The sequence below is a fragment of the Leopardus geoffroyi genome, chromosome B4, assembly GCF_018350155.1.
Source record: "Leopardus geoffroyi isolate Oge1 chromosome B4, O.geoffroyi_Oge1_pat1.0, whole genome shotgun sequence".
Lineage (NCBI taxonomy): Eukaryota > Metazoa > Chordata > Mammalia > Carnivora > Felidae > Leopardus > Leopardus geoffroyi.
Genome location: NC_059341.1, coordinates 52,671,411 through 52,683,703, shown reverse-complemented (window position 1 = coordinate 52,683,703; position 12,293 = coordinate 52,671,411). Strand labels below are relative to the sequence as shown.

General features: G+C 39.8%; 1 pseudogene; it reads left to right on the top strand.

Moving 5' to 3' along the window:
- Positions 1-10,825: 10,825 nt before the first annotated feature.
- LOC123591794 lies at positions 10,826-11,978 on the top strand (annotated as a pseudogene).
- The last annotated feature ends 315 nt before the right edge of the window (positions 11,979-12,293 follow it).

Here is a 12,293-nt window from a genome sequence, read left to right as displayed (position 1 = left end):
GATCCATCTGCAGAAAGACATTAACCAGTATGACTCCAATCTCAGCCTAAAGACTCAACAAGGGTAGAAAAAAGGACAATGGAGGGGAAGGACAGAAGGAACGGGGTGAAGGCAGGGAAGCAAAGCAACACTTGAATCTTGGGTGCTCTAAATCATTACGGTGAATGAGCCTGATAACACACTCATGGGAAGAACAGAAGCAAAATATAAATAAAAACTGTACCAGGCTGGCATTCCTACACATTTCCCGCTGCAACATAATTAGCGTGGTGGTAAATTATTTCTCTCTTTAAGCAAAAGCAACATCAAGTGATTACAAAAGTGAACAGATATCAAATAAAATGGAAAATCACACCACAGTCTTACGGACCTGAAAAGTCCAACATATTAGCAATGGCAAATTTAAGCCCTACGACCCAATACTATTGGTCCCAAGGGGCTCCTGTGCAGTGGTTTCAATCCATGAAGAACAGCATTCCCTCAAAACACTACAGTGGACAAGAATGTTTAGCCTTTCTGACACCATGCTGCCCAATCCTACTGTCTCAGAAGGGATTAGAGATCCTGAGATAAACAAATCTGTAGGCAGTTGGAATGCTCTCCTTAGAGAGTTCCAGAAGAATTCAGAAATCAGAATATCCTGAAGGAAACTAAGGTTCCATTTTTATTACACACTTAGGGACAAACTAAGATGAATTATGGAATAGGAAAAGCTTATATTCTGGGCCCTGATGCTCATGTTTCCTTTTAACAAAGCAAAACAGAGAGGCTCTTGAGTATGGAACAAAGTGCTGTATTTTGAGGCAGATACACTTAACTCTGCCACTTCATTTGCAGAGTTCTTTAATCCCCTCACTATGTTACTAAGTTATAATTCAAGAAAAGACATAAACTTCACTTATTCTGACCCTGACCTCTAACCAGTGCCATAATAGACAATGAAGTCCAAGAGATCATCTTGCATTAGCTGTGGAGTTTGGGATGGGTGCACATGTGCATGTCTGCAACAAAGACATGTTTTTCAACAGAGCAAGGGAGCAATTATATGGCAATATGGAAACAGATGTGAAAAGCAAACAATATATTCTATAGTAAAATTTTAGAAAATTTGGAGCTTGCATAAGATGCGTTTAGGAAGGGCAAAGCCAAGGGCTCCAAGCTAGAAGGTGAGGTATCTTCCATCCCAGAGAACCTTACCTGTCCCTACTGCCTAGTCAGTTTCAATCCAAAGGGTGCTGCTCCCAGCGAGGGGCCAATTCTCTTCCCTTGGGTATCAGCAAAGTTTTTAAGGTGTCCTTCCCTTGGTGTTCGCCTCCATGTAGTCAAAGTCTGGAACTTTAACAGATCACTCAGAAAGTCTAAAGAGCTACTACATGTACCTCAAAAGAATTAATCTCTAAACATTACATTTCAGAAAAGATCACAAAGCTTTGGGAGTTTGTGGGATTGGGGTACCTGTGTGTTCAGAACACCTCTCGCATCTATACCCTGTGGATAATTATATTATTTTGCTAATTGTAAAAGCAGCCCTTAATGGGCTGCATTAGCCTGAAAATCTTCGAAGAATGGGTGAATCTTTAGGTACGCAACTGTTTATTTTTTCGTTTGCTGATATCATTTGCCTAAATTATACATTATTTTCTGTTTCCAAAAAGCCTAACACAGTGCCTTACACATACTTATGTGATTGGTATAAAAATTTATTAACTTAAGTTGTGAGCCATAAGCTTTTCAAACCAATTCAAGAAAAACAATTTCTACTACTAACTAATGGACTCAGGGGTGTGGCATTATGGATGCAGCCCTGAGCTTCTACAGAGCTCTGCCAAGTTTTTTTTTTTTTTCTTTCAACGTTTATTCATTTTTGGGACAGAGAGAGACAGAGCATGAACGGGGGAGGGGCAGAGAGAGAGGGAGACACAGAATCTCGGAAACAGGCTCCAGGCTCTGAGCCAGCAGCCCAGAGCCTGACGCAGGGCTCGAACTCACGGACCGCGAGATCGTGACCTGGCTGAAGTCGGACGTTTAACCGACTGCGCCACCCAGGCGCCCCTCTGCCAAGTTTTGTGAAAGGGTCATTCAACGGTAGCTCAATCACTACCATTACAATTCTTGCTGCTCCATGGAATGGGAAGCAATCCCAAAGCACAAGGGCAGAGGTTATACTATAGTGGTTTAAAACAAGGACTTGGAGCTACGTTCAAATCTCAACTCTGTCGCTTTAGGGTTCTATGACCTTGGCCAAGTTATCCCTCTTTGCTAAACAACAGTTCCTCTATCTTTAAAACAGAACTAATACACAGTCATTTTCATGTGCACACTAGACTTTTCCTTGTTTACATACATACACTTTCAGAATCTCCTCTCATAATCCCCTATGGCCATTATGGACTATATCTCATTGAAACACATCCCCAAGAACTGACAAAGTGAAGCCACAATAGACTAACCTAGGAAATTAACCCAAGGAATCTCTCACTTTTTATGTACAGTTTCTAACAGCAATTCCTATAAAGGGAATTATATAATAAGATATGATAAGATTAAAGATTAAATTTTTTCAAGGCTCAAATCTAAACTGTTGGACTCAAGTGACAATGCCAACAAATAACTTCAAATTTTCTATTAACTAGAAATGTCTGTATCATTGCCAAGGCTTCATAGTGCATCTGGTCAGACAGAACAATTCATCTCTAAACAGAAGGGGATGGCCACCTGGCCCTCCAAGGTAAATACAAATAAGCCTGGGCGGGTGTCCTTGACCTAGGTTTGGTAATGTGGAATCACAGCTTTGAAGCATTCTACAAAGTCTGATGCTCTCAGCCTCCATGCACATTGCAGCTGCCAAGTATAGACTCACCAGTCTTAAGTGCTGCTGTATAGCCATGGTCAACTCAGATGATCCAACAAAAGAGACAGGGCCAGACCTGTGTCCAACTCCAAACTGGTGTTTCTGAGATGAAGGTATCATCTAGAAATCACAATAGTGGTGGTGACCAGGAGTGACTATTATTGTTACCAACCCTCTGCCCTGGCCAGGAGATAGCTAAAGAGAAGATGAAAGCCAGAACAACCACCCCCATCAGTTATGCCATTACAACTGCAGAATGTCTTACAGTTTGAATAACACTTCCATCTTCTCTCCCAAACCTCCCCTTCCTCACATCTACCTTCACCGTAAGTAATAAAGTAATCCAACAACTGACACAAGCTTCTGACATCTCATCCTAAGAATCTGAGCCCAAATTTTAAGTAACAAAAACCACGCACTAATGAGAAGTCATTACAGAATTACCTGTGTTTATCTATGCAGGGTAACGTTTGAGCAGATTAGCTTGCAGCCCACTAAGAAATATCAAGGCCTCCTAAATTCTGAATTTCTGAAGCTAAGAGCTCCTCAGCTGGAACACAAACCCATTCCATATACAATATCCATATGGGCTGCTCCACACCACCTCTGTGGGACTTAGGAACACAAGAATTGTGTGAGTATAAAGTTCATATTGTTTGTTGTGCCATGATTAATAAAGTTCTTTGTCTCTGACCCAGGAATCTCATGTCTTCTTCCAGATTCTACGAATCTGTGGCAAGCTAACTTGTTGTTCTATGAATCTGTGGCAAGCTAACAAGTAGGGCAAAAATCTCAGACCCTTTGCATTTTTTATGATACGTGTTGCTTTCCCACTTGGCATGTCTTCTAGAAAAATTAAGATGATTGAACAAAAGCTGAAATATTTTCAGTTTCAGAAAATAAAACCCCAAGACTACTACTGTTTTGAATAGAATGCAATGGCAAATACAGTCATGAAAAAAAGTGGTGTATAGTGTATATTGGGATTGCCCTGCCCAGACTTGCCCACTGCAGCACCAACACAGTCATTCTCCCAGTTGCCAGAACTCTTGCCTGTGTCACTTTCTAGGAATTGCCCTCAGGAGAAGGAATCTGCCTTACCCAAAGTTTCCCCCTCTCCTAGGGGTAGCCTGCATTCAATGATGGGGTATAAAGGCTTGAGCCTTTGCCTCAATTCGAAACATAACCAAATGGCCACTCTAAATCCCTGGTTACCCACTGAATTACCAAAGCCACCATTCAAACTCTCTCATACAAAATATATAAAGAACTTCACACAACACCAAAACAACAAACAGTCCAATTAAAAAATGGGCAGAAGACATGAACAAACATTTCCCCAAAGAAGACATGTAGATGACCAAAAAAGACACCTGAAAAGATGCTCAATATCATTCATCATCAAGGAAATGCAAGTTAAAACCACAATGGGATACCACCTCATACCTGTCAGAATTGCTAAAATCAAAAACTCAAGAAACAACAAGTGTTGGAGAGGCTGTGGAGAAAAAGGAAGCCTCGTGCACTGTTGGCAGGAATGCAAACTGGTGCAGCCACTGTGGGAAACAGTAAGGAAGTTCCACAAAAAATAAAAATTAGGGGGTGCGTGGGTGGCTCAGTTGGTTAAGCATCCAACCCTTGATTTTGGTTCAGGTCATAATTTCACAGTTATGACAACGAACCCCACATCAGAATCTGTGCTGATAGCATGGAGCCTGATTGGGATTCTCTTTCCCCTTTGTTCTCTGCCCCTCCCCCACTTGCACACACACACTCGCGTTTTCTCTCTCTCAAAATAAATAAACTTAAAAAAAATTAAAATTAGAGCTATCCTACAATCCAAAAATCACGCTACTTCGTATTTACCAAAAGAATATGAAAACACTAATTTGAAGGGATATGTGCACCCCATGTTTATTGCAGCATTATTTATAGTAACCAAACTATGGATGCAGCCCAAGTGTCCATCAACAGATGAATGGTAAAAGAGGTGGTATACACACACATACATACACACACACACACATACACACACACACACACACACACACATCAGTGGAATATTATTCAGCCATAAAAAGAATGAAAGTTTGCCATTTGCAAATGCTAAGCTAAATAAGCCAGTCAGAGAAAGACATACCATATGATTACACTTACATGTGAAATTTAAGAAACAAAAGAAAGGGGGGAAAAAGAGACAAACCAAAAACAGACTCTTAACTATAGAGAACAAAGTGATGGTTACCAGAGGGGAGGGGGGTGGGGGGAGGAATGGGTGAAATAAGTGAAGGGGATTAAGCAATGCACTCATCTTGATGAGCACTGAGTAATGTATGGAACTGCTGAATCACATCTGAAACTAATACAACACTGTATGTTAACTACACTGGAATTAAAATTTGAAAGAAAGAAGTAAGGAAGGGAAGGATGGAAAGGAAGAGAAGGAAAGAAGGGAAGAAAGGAAAGAAAGAAAATAAACCTCTGCATCACATTTAAGAATATATTTAAAAAAAAAGAAATATAAAATTTTTTTTAAAAAGGTATCATAGTTGAACTCCTCTCTCTACTGTATCCTGCTTCCTTCCCTAACAGGCATTTATGAGAAAACCATCCAACAAATCTCCTGCAGAGAAAGCTCAGAGTCTCAGAGTCTGTCCTCAGGAACCTGACCTGAGATGGGGAAAGTCTTTGCTTCTGCACATCCACAGGATTCTCACCAGCACTTTGCAATGGAGTCTAGACCTAAGAGTCACGTGCTATTTACAACTTCCTTCCTCACTTCGCTCCTGCATATCTCAAATTTCAGACTAATCCATTAATGATCCTTCACCATTAGGAATTTTTTAAGTCACTAAAGGGTGTACAAACAGTTACTTGAGATCAGTCTCTTGAAAGATTTCCTGGAGAGAGATGGAACATCCCAGGATTTCAACTCAAGGCAGATTAAGTAACGATTTTGCATGAGTTTAAATTTCCTGAACTGTATACATTTTCTAAAATGATGGTCTGCTTCTAAGAGAACAACAAATAAGGAGAGAAGGAGAGAACTGAGAAATTCTGATCAACATAGCCAGAATAAACAGCCAATATAGTTGGGCCTTCCTTTCATTTTTGTTTTCTCTGATATTGAAGGATTTTTTAAAAATAGAAACAAGAGTTCCCTTGCCTGAAAGATTTTGAATGCTGGGACTCTGGTCACTTCAGCTAAAATCATTAATTACCTGGGTATTTTTTTTTTAATTCGAAAATGCTACACACTAGACCCATAGGCATTTTGAAAGAGTACAGAAAACAGTCGTTTGTCAGTGTTCATTTTCTGAAGGATTCTGCTTTAATAAAACAGAAACTGGGTTTCTACCTTTCTACTAACAGCTAACAGAGCTGGAAAATCAAAAGGCACTAGGGTGATTATTTTCCTTAAAAAACAAAAGTAAAAGCACTAACTCTGTAAGCTCAGAGCAAAAAAAATCTGCGTACTATCAAAAACAAAAGTTCACCCAAAGGTAAATCAGAGTCAACTGCCGGTCTTTTTAGGCAGAAGAAAGAACCAGTGCATCAGTCGCTGGCCTTGTAACAGCATAGTGCTTATAAAACGTTTAATGCAGTGTTTCCTTGCCAATTAAAAGTGAGGGTAGGATTTACCTTTCACTTTTAATATCTTTGCCTGACTTTTATACCAGTAACATGAGCCAAAAGGATTAAGGAAACTATTGAATACATATTTCTGCAAAACAATCTTAGTGGAAATTATCTTCAGGGTAAAAGGAAACAATACTAGGGCCGTGATAGTCGGGATAGACAGAATTCCCATTAGATATAATTGGTACAACTTGAAATGTATTTGTATTTCCAATGTAAAGGCCCGATTATCTGGCCATCCCAGAGATTCTGTGAGCTACCTAATGCCCTTTAATAAAGCCCTTTCTGTTCTAACTAGCAAGAGAGGATTCAAACTAAGAAGAATAAGCCAGAGTAACTGGTCAAAGAGTTTGCAGTCAGCATAGCCTCAAAACAAACAAACAAACAAACAAAACACAACAAAACAGGAATCTTTGATTTTCTTCCTGGGTTGGGTTCAAAGGCAGTGAAGATCTCATGATTTTAAAGGACTGGTAGTTCATTTTTACACGGGGCAGAAGATCACCTGTAGTAACCTGGAATGCAGAACCTATCGTTGGCAATACTGCATCATCCCTGCTTCCTCAGAAAAAAAGCTTCAAGAAAGAAAATGCCAAGCTTGATATTTAAAACTCTTAACTTCAGGCATAATTATCAAATAAAGAGTTTCTATGACTATCCTAAAAAAGAGTCTCCTGTATCTTGCAGTTGACTGGCTGAGATCACTAAAAGTCAAACACAGAGTGTGACCTTAACTTGCACAATTGCAAGGCAGGTTGATTTCACAGCCCTTCTCTTAAGTTAGGGTATCAGCTGAGAAAGCATAAGGCCCTAAGAGCTAGCATGGAGTCCAGTGGTACCCTCAAACTTTCAAAAACACTAATCCTCCCTTGCCAGATGAAGTAGTTCTCTCTTCCACTAAGTCCGTTCCTGACTTACTATAGAAGCCCTGACTGCAAATACCTCACCTAATGTAGTTATTTCTCAAGGGGCGCTAACTCTCCCCATGTCCCCTTCTTTGTTGCTTCTATACCTTAAAGTAGAGATATATTCCAGCATGCCCTTTGAGGTAAATTACAAAGTCAAACCATGAATCTACAATAAGAAAAATGACACTAATTGGTTAATTTCTATTACCAGAAATTTGGAGAATAAGGTGAAAATGAATTCTGAGGATGTTAGAGGGAGAAGAACATAACTTTAGATCTACTCAGGTTATGAATATGGAAACAAATGCCAAAAATGCTGGATCCAATGTACTAGTTCTAGGTAATCCCAGTTGTTTCCAATTGTTTTCTTAGTTGCTTAACTCAAATCTGGACTTGATGGTGGCCTATGCTAAATAAGGCTGAGATACCAGATTATATAATGTAGCAGAAAAAAATACGAAGAGCCAGAGAGACAGAAATAATAAACTAAAACTTATTATATACATTTATCTATCCCAAATTATGTCTCCCAAGAAGGCCCAGGTCTTTACACAGCACTGATAAATATTTAAATGTTGAGGTCTTTGAAAAGCACTATGAGCACTATGATTCACTATATATTGTGAATCAATATATGTGGGAAAGCCACCTTTGGAATAGGTCCCACTATTTCAATAAAGATTATAGGATCCCAGAGTGGAAGAGACCAAAAGAATCAATCACAAGAGACAGGACTGGCTCGCTAATCACAATAAGCAGTAATGGTGGAGTGGACAAGAATTTAATTTGCTTAATAGAGTTTACTCCAAAAGCTATTTTATTAATGAAAGGTTACCAATGTCTGTATAAGTCTGACTAAAATGTGCATTTTCATGTATACAAAGTCAAAACATCTACAAGGTGAAAATAGCTATGAGATTAGAACACCAAGATCACTGTGAAGGAATCAATTGTTGTGAATGTGAGAGAAAACACAAGTGACTATTTCCCCAAAGAAGAGCAATGCCAAGTTGATTTGCCATGTCTATTGACCCAGAACTGTATTAGGGCTATGTCAAGCACTTTTTTTTTTTAAATCATCATTATTATAAATTATTTTTAGAATGATTCTCAGGGGAAAGTTTGAGTCAAGAGTCTGAGGAAAGACCTACAAACACACCCAAATCTTCCTTAAAAAACTGTAGTGCCACTCCTTGGGTCAGAAATTGTCACTCCAGAAGGACCCTGCTGATTTCAGAATTATAGTTGTATACTGTCTCAAAAATAATAAAAAGGAGACTACTTGATGTCGAAATTCATGCGCCACAGGTAAAGCTATACTCAAAGGCAAAATTATACCATTAAATGCCTTAATATATGTTAATATTAAAAAAAGTAGTAAATGTAAGAAATTAAAAATATAACAGAAAATACCAAACTCAAGGAAATAATTTTAGAAATAAAATTGAAATTTTATCAGAATGCAATAAGAAATAAGAAATATGTAAAACTGTTTCTCTGCAAGTACTTTTTTCTGCAAATATTTTTTTAAATACACAAACCCCCAGCAAGCCCGTTTAATGGGAAAAAAAAAAGAAAAATACAAAGAATATACAACCTTAAGATAAAAAAGGTGATAACCACAGATATTTTTATTTATCTATGTATTTATTAAGGTTGTTCATTTATTTTAAGAGAGGGAGAAAGAGAATCCCAAGCAGGCTCCACACCACCAGGACAGAGCCCAACATGGGGCTCGAACCCGCAAACTGCAAGATCATGACCTGAGCTGAAATCAAGACACTTAACTGACTGAGCCACCCAGGCACCCCTTTTTATTTATTTTTGATTGTGATAAAACTCCAGATTTTTTAAGTGATTTAAAAATCATAAAAAATATATATGCAAATCTATGGAAATTGTTTCAGACACATTTCAAGGGTTACTTCAGATTCTCAAGAATGTACCCATCTCCTGGACTCCACACAGCTGCCACTGCTTTGGTTGCCAACACTTCATCTGCAGATACCCCTGACCTTCTCGTTCTCTCCTGGGCCAGGCTCTGGAAACATGCCCCCCGCTCCCCACACCTTCCCATCATGACAGAAACCACAACAGCGCAGGTCCCCTCGGCACCACTCAATGAGTTCCATATAAGCTCTGACTCCACCTACCACGCTGGACTCCAATGAGGGCTTTGAAACACTGTCATTTCACAGAAATGGGACCCAGCTTCCACAGCAAAGAGGCCGGGTGTTGCAGTCTGGAAGGCCAGGGAGTAAACTCCCAACAGGGCAAACACTGACCAATGAGAGAAAGGAGATGGGAGCTCACTCGCACATAAATCCACCTCTCCTCCTCCCTCCAACAGACTATTACAACATGTTTTCCATACAACCTGTCTGGAGATGCCCTTCACCCTTGAGGAAGCACTGGAAAGTTTCGTAATGCACCAACTTGCCTTTGCTTCCCATCCTTCCCTAGCTCCCTTTTCCCTCTCTTTCACTGTCCTGGGATTGCATCTCCCCATAAAACATTAGCACTAAAGCGTTGCTTCAGCCTCTGTGTTCTAGGAATCCCAAGCTAAGACAGTGATAAATGTGAAAATTTAGAGAAATGCTGATTTTTCACCAAAATAAAAAAATACTATATTTGACCAAATAGTAGATAAAAAGTTCAAAGACATTAATAATCACAGACCACATTGGATAGCAAAGGTCCTGTTTCTAGAAAAACACTAGACCTAGACAATATAACAACCAAATTACACCTAACCTTTAAGGTGCAAATAATTCCTAATTTATCTATTCTCAACCAAATGCATTATTTTATGCATTATCATGTTCTTAACATAATATAATAAATATAATTCAGAAAAAGAAATTTCAGGGGCGCCTGGGTGGCTCAGTTGGTTAAGTGTCCGACTTTGCTCAGGTCATGACCTCACAGTTTGTGGGTTTGAGCCCCGCATCGGGCTCTATGCAGACAGCTTGGAGCCTGGAGCCTACTTCAGATTCTGTGTCTCCCTCTCTCTGCCCCTCACCTGCTCACACTCTGTCTCTCTCTCTCAAAAATAAACATTAAAAAAAATTTTTTTTAAAGAAAAAGAAATTTCATTTATAAATAAGGATAAAAACATTTTTTAATGACATCAAATAAATTCTGGCAGTGCATTAAAAGAACAATTCATCATAGCCAATTTTTAAATCACTAGCAGGTCATGTCAATGTCAACATGCATGAGGGAATTCAATAATTTTCCCAATGTAACACAAAACTCTCCAAGATCTCTCCCTCCATCTCTCTCTCTCTCTCTCTCTCTCTCTCTCTCTCTCACACACACACATACACACACACACACACACACACACACACCACATACACACAGAAGCACACTGTGACCATATGAATAAAACATAGTAAAGATACATCCGGGCCCTTTCACAAAGATGGCTTGGAAGGTGAAAAAGGAAGCCCCTGCCTCTCCCAAAGCTGAAGCCAAAGCTGAAGCTGAAGCCGAAGCCGAAGCCAAAGCTGAAGCCAAAGCAAAGGCTCTGAAGGCCAAGAAAGTGGTACTGAAAGGCATCCACAGTCATAAAAAAAAAAGAAGATCCACAAATCACCTACATTGCAACAGCCCAAGACACTGTGTCTCTGAAGGCAGCCCAAGTATCCTGGAAAGAGAACCCCGAGGAGAAACAAGGTTGACCACTATGCCATCATCAAGTTCCCCCTGACTGCTGAGTCAGCCATGAAGAAAATAGAAGACAACAACACACTTGTGTTGACTGTGGATGTCAAGGCCAACAAGCACCAGATCAAACAGGATGTGAAGAAGCTCTATGACATTGACATGGCCAAAGTCAACACTCTGATCAGGCCTCACTCTGAAGGAGAAAAGAAGGCATATGTTCAACTGGCTCCCAACTATGACGCTTTGGATGTTGCCAACAAAATTGGGATCATCTAAACTGAGTCCCACTGGCTAAATCCAAAAAGAAAAAAAAAAAAAAGATACATCCAGTTTACTCCCAGAATCCTTTCTAGCTTTCTTTGTGCTTTTTCCCATTCCTCATCCCAACAGGAGTAGAATTAGCATTTGAGGAAAGACCATTCTGCTCTGTGTAAACCTGACTCAGGCATTGTAAGATATTTATCATTTCTGACTCTGGGTATTAAATTTCACAACACTCCTAAATCACTGACAATTGCAAGCCCTTATATGTTTCCAAGTGTCTGTGAGGATAATCCATCCCTCATTAAGAAACACTGGGAAGAATTCCAGAGAGCTACCACTGCACCAGTATCCCAGAAACTACTAGGAACTCTCACCTCCTCCTCAGATGACCTATTACCAGTTTTTTTCTGCCCCTCCATTCTAATCCACCCTCTTCAGAAACTAAAGAGGACACCATCATCTTAGTTCTGTTGGCCTTTCTATCTGAGTATGCTAGAACTTCAGGCCCAGAAAATGCAATACGCACCTCCGTACAAAATGCACAAGAGAGCAGCAATATCCACACGGTTTTCTATCATGTGGTTTTGTCAATTTATATGGGCACTGAAAAAACAGAGTTCCTGGGGCACCTGGGTGGCTCAGTCAGTTAAGTGTCCAACTCTGGATTTTGGCTCAGGTCATGATCTCACGGTTCACGGGATTGAGCCCACTGACAGTGTGGAGCCAGCTTGGGATTCTTTCTCTCTATCTTTCTCTCCCAAAAATAAACAAACATTAAAAAGAAGGAGGAGGAGGAGAAACAGAGTTTCCACAGAATCAAAAATGGCAATCTACCAGGATTCATTAGGTCAAAATATTTGCCACTCACTGGAGTTCTTCTCCACTGATTCTCGGTATACAAATGCTCATGGCACTGGCTCTAAAGACAGAAGGCTATAAGTCCAAACTCCACAATGCCT